The following is a 5,000-nucleotide window of genomic DNA, read 5'->3' as shown; positions in this document are numbered from 1 at the left end:
CTTTGTTACTTTTACTTGAGTAAAGAAGTTGAATCACTACTTATACTTTTACTAGATTCTTTTTTTTACAGATGTATGTGTGCTTCTACTTAAGTATAGAAAAGTGTGTACTTTTACCATCTCTGCCAAAATAACTAAATTCCATAACATACATATAGAAGTCGTAAATATAAGTTACAAAAAATCATGTACATCTGACTTAAAGTTTCAACAATGGTCAAGCACTGCTAGTCCATGTAACATGTCAACACTATTGCCAAAATATGCCATCTGGAACAAGTCTGTCAATCCTTAGCTATGTAGGCTTTATTAATTATAATCAAAACAGGAAGTGGTTTTATTAGTATGACTCTTGATTTGGTTAAGTGGAAGTTAATAAACATTAATAACATATCAATAACATTAACAATTACATTAGATTATAATATGCAGGGGCAAGACAGGATGGAGTTTGTGGATTCTCTGTCTTGGGCAAATAGACTACTAGGAGGAATGAATGATATTATCTGATGTACTAACTGCGACTACACGTAACTCATAAGCACCTTACTAATTTTAGCTGTCGCTAATGTTCATGAATCTTCTGACTACGCAATCAGTAGCTCTCTTTTGTCTGCTATTCCCATCACTGTCAACACTGAGTTTCAAGCCATTTTGTTATTTTGGTTCCTAATGCTACTTTCAGGCATGTTTACGTCTAGCTGCGACTACATCTTTGTGCAGCAGAGTAATCAGTGGCTGCTGTGTGTTGACTGAGCTCCTCCGTCTTGTTTGAGTGTGCGTAGCAAAGTAGAATGTTTATTCTTATTTCTGTTCAGTGTTTGCTTCAGCTGTGGTTATGTTTACATGACGCTGCTGCATCTGTGTTTTCAATAGGCAAAACTCTGAATTAGGACAGCAAGCTCACATTCATGCAAAATCACCGTGATAGACATCACAAACCCTAATTTAAATGAAAGGGAAAATGCTACTTTAAAAAAATAACTAAAGCTAATGTAATAACTTGGCAAAATCAATTTGCTCATTTAACACCATGATCAAGAGCCTAAATGTAAACATTGGGTGGGTCAAGGCAATGCCATGTGCAACATGGTAGCTTTAGTTCATGCACAAGACATTTTGCTCATTACCTAATTTAACACCTTATTCACATCATGACCCATAGGCTTCACATGGGCGCATGATTCCATCTGCCTTCTCTGTGCATACCGCTGTGCACTCTCCCTGGTTCGTGTTCCCAGTGCTCTGTGCACGCTCCATAGCTGTGTTTACATCTTGCAGAAGCTACAGAATCTGCAGCTGTGTAATCACAGGCCGTGTTTTGACTACCCGCTCCAGTTGTGCTAGTGTAACCTTCAGCGGTGGTTACTGTTTGTTCTGTTATCTTAAAGGTGGAGTTTGTGATTCTAAACCCATTCACCTTTTGTGAAGTTGAATTAAGTGCTCCTCGTGGTCTTCCAGCTGTCTGTTCTGTCTATGCTAAAACACAACAGTCCTGACGTCGAAAATAGGAAGCTAAGGGATCAAACCATACATATTTGCAACCAATCAACACCTTCCTTCAGGAGTTCACATGGGAGGTGTAATTTGAATGACTGCTGAGCTCAAATATCAGCAACATCACAAAGCTGAACTAAAGCTGACTGCAATGATAGACTAGAAGCTCAATCTAGAACACATCTGTTTCTGATCTGTATGATTGGCTTTCCAACAAACATTTTCAATAACGGTATTTAACTTCTAAGGTCTAGCTAAAGCAGACAGCCCGACTCGAAGATTCTAGAACACATGCTGTCCTCTATGAGCAGGTTTAGACCCAGGTCCGGATATAGGACTGTGCAGGTGTGTGTGTGAGAGAGAGAGAGAGAGAGAGAGGATTGGAGAGAGAGGGTTGGCTAGAGAGAGAGAGAGAGAGAGGGTTGGCTACAACCCTTTCAACAGAGGACCCCCTCCAAGAAAATTGTACTCACCACCTCATCACAGGATGACATCCCAGCCCAACACCAGAAGGAGAACCTCCTCTGCCAAAGTCACCCAGCCGCCACAGCGACAGCAGAGCTATGCCGAAGCTCTGGCCCAACCACCCCCTGCATCCCATCAACCCTCTGAACTAGGTGAAATAAAACACTTGCTCCACAAGCTATGCACAGGCCTTCTCAAACTGTGAGTTGAACACACAAATTCTATATAAAAAAAAATTATAAAAAAAAACATAAAGAAAAACACGCCGTGGAAGAGACTCAGGTGGTATCTTGTTGTGGTGCAAAAATGAATTGGCTAAACACATATCAGTTGTCAAAATAGAGAAATACCACTTATGGCTGAAACTACGCAATACCATAGGCATCACTGAATTCACAACTTACCTCTGTGCAGCATACATTCCCCCAGCAGACTCAGACTACTACGAAGAAGATTACTTCAATAAGCTACACAGAAGTAGGCTATTTCCAAGCACAGGGCAAAGTACTACTGTGTGGAGACTTTAATGCACGGACAGGCATTGAGCCTGACTTTATTGACCCTGAGGGTAGTGCACATGTGTTTGGTCAGTCACCATTGCACCTTTCACCAACGACCACAACACGGAACAACCTAGACTGTGTGTTGAACAACAGTGGTAAAGAGTTAGTGCACCTCTGTCAAGCCTTAGGCCTGTACATTCTTAATGGCAGGATCAGAGGGGACTCTTTGGGGAGGTTCACGTATTCTTCAGTCCTGGGTAGCAGTTTAGTGGATTAAGCAATCACTGACATGGACCCCTCCCACTTCAGTGCATTCACTGTCAGGCAACAAACTCCACTTTCAGACCATAACCAACTAAATATATTCCTAAAAATTACTAACCATTCTACTAACACACATAAGGAGCCCAGTAAAATGTACAAACTGAATCCAATGTACAGATGGGCTACAGACAGTTCAGAAAAATTCATACAAGCCTTAAATTCACCAAAACTAACTAACAAAATAATTAACTTTACTAAAAAACCCTTCTCTAATGATAAAAAAAATGTCAACATGGCCGTTCAAGAGCTAAACCTTATTTTCCACACGGCTGCAAAAAATGCTGGGGTAAAGAAAAGCCAGAGAGCAAAAACCAAAAAACCCAAATATGATAAATGGTTTGACACAGAATGCAAAAATATGAGAAAAGAAGTAAGACAACTGTCAAACCTAAAACACCGTCACCCCCAAAACACAGATTTAAGACAAGAATATTGTCTGACCCAAAAAAGTTACAAACAAACTATCAAAAGAAAAAAAACAGCACTACACCAACAAACTTATCTATGAGATTGAAGACTCTATCAATAAAAATCAGTTCTGGGATATGTGGAACAATTTGAGCATAAAAGAACCAAAAGAAGTACCCATTCAAAATGGTAACATTTGGATTGAGCATTTTCAAAAGCTTTACAGCGAAATACAATTAACAGAAACAAATCAAAACCAGATCAAAGAAAAATTACAAACTTTTGAATTGGTATTTAAAGACAACCAAAATCCACTGGACTTAGCCATTCCATTCCATTTCCAGTGAAGAATTATCACAAAAAATGTGATCTTTAAAGCCCAATAAATCTTTTGGGCAAGATTGCATCAGGAGTGAAATGCTTAAGGTGAGCACACCCGAGATGCAGAGTGCAATGCTCAAATTTTTCAAGTTCAGGCTGTTTTCCTGACATCTGGAATCAAGGAATTATTACACCAATTCATAAAAGTGGAGACAAATTGGACCCTAATAATTACAGAGGTATCTGTGTGAACAGTAATCTGGGGAAGGTATTTAGTAGCATATTGAATGAAATAATCCAAACCTTCCTTAACAAGCACAATACCCTGTGTAAAAACCAAATTGGCTTTCTTCCAAATCATCGTACTACAGATCACATTTACACCCTACACACCCTAATCATCATCAGCGCCGCATCCCATATAGGCTACATTAAAAACATCCCATAGCCTACATTATAAACACAGATGGCGGAGGGTGCGGTTTTGAAAATTGGTCAAAAAACTTTGCTGATGGATGGATTAAGTTTTGCTATGCAGTTATGGTTGACATAATAGCCCATCAGCGCATCTCTAGTGTGTGTGTGCCTCTCTCTCACTCAGAGGGGAGGGGGAGGCTGAGGGGTCGATCAAGCATGGATTCTAAACTCTGTGATCTACAATTAGGTGTTAATTAATATTACTACCTAGGTCGAAGTACTCCCAAGTGCTATTGCACCAGACATTGTAGTTCTCCTGTTTATTCGCTTGGAAAATCGTCACGTTTCATGTTGTGTGCCCTAACATTTTTAATCAACTACTTGTGCAACTGTATTTAAGTAGGGAAAACGTGGATGTGTTTGATTAATGCCATCTTACTCTCTCTACGGCCACGGCAGAGCCCGCTAGCATAGCAACATGCTAACACATTCGCGTCGGCGCCAGAGCGTTTGAGTGCACATACCGGCGCGGGAGAGGTACGACTCAACTCGTGAAAGTTAAGGTAAGAACATATATTACTACTGATTTTGGGTGGCGTGTTCCTTTAAAATCAAGTCCCAAAAATACACTCCATTTTGAGGCCCTAAAAACCCAGGAACTGAACCCTGATAAGAGCCCCTTGTGCCAACTGGTACTGAAGCTCAGTAATTCCATAACAAACACTAATATACAACATGCTCAGACCAGTACTGCTTCTAAATCAGCAATTAGTGTCAAAAATGTCATCAAACAAGCAAAAGAACACTATTCTCTCCTCTGTCAGAGATACGAAGCAGAGGCAGATCCTGACCAAGTACAGGCTAAGTGACCACAATCTTACAGTGGAAACGGGCAGGCACAGGAAAACCTGGCTGCCCAAAGAGGAAAGAATATGTGGTCACTGCCAGACAGGGAAGGTTGAGACAGAGGAGCACTTTCTTCTTCAATGTGATAAATATAAAGACATAAGAGATGCAGCTTTCCCTAGTCTTAAAACATATTACCCAAACTTTGAAGCCATGGGC

General features: G+C 40.3%; 1 protein-coding gene across 1 annotated transcript in view; it reads right to left on the bottom strand.

Moving 5' to 3' along the window:
* The window catches only part of sobpb (sine oculis binding protein homolog (Drosophila) b), a 19,434-nt gene that overhangs the window by 11,059 nt on the left and 3,375 nt on the right, over positions 1 to 5,000 (bottom strand). The window lies entirely within an intron of this gene.

This window comes from Alosa pseudoharengus, unplaced genomic scaffold, assembly GCF_046254945.1.
Source record: "Alosa pseudoharengus isolate Yale_2024_CS ecotype anadromous, Long Island Sound unplaced genomic scaffold, YU_APseudo_1.1 YU_APseudo_1.1_scf_7, whole genome shotgun sequence".
NCBI lineage: Eukaryota > Metazoa > Chordata > Actinopteri > Clupeiformes > Clupeidae > Alosa > Alosa pseudoharengus.
Note: the sequence above shows the minus strand (reverse complement) of the source record. Positions and strands in the feature narration are given on the sequence as shown.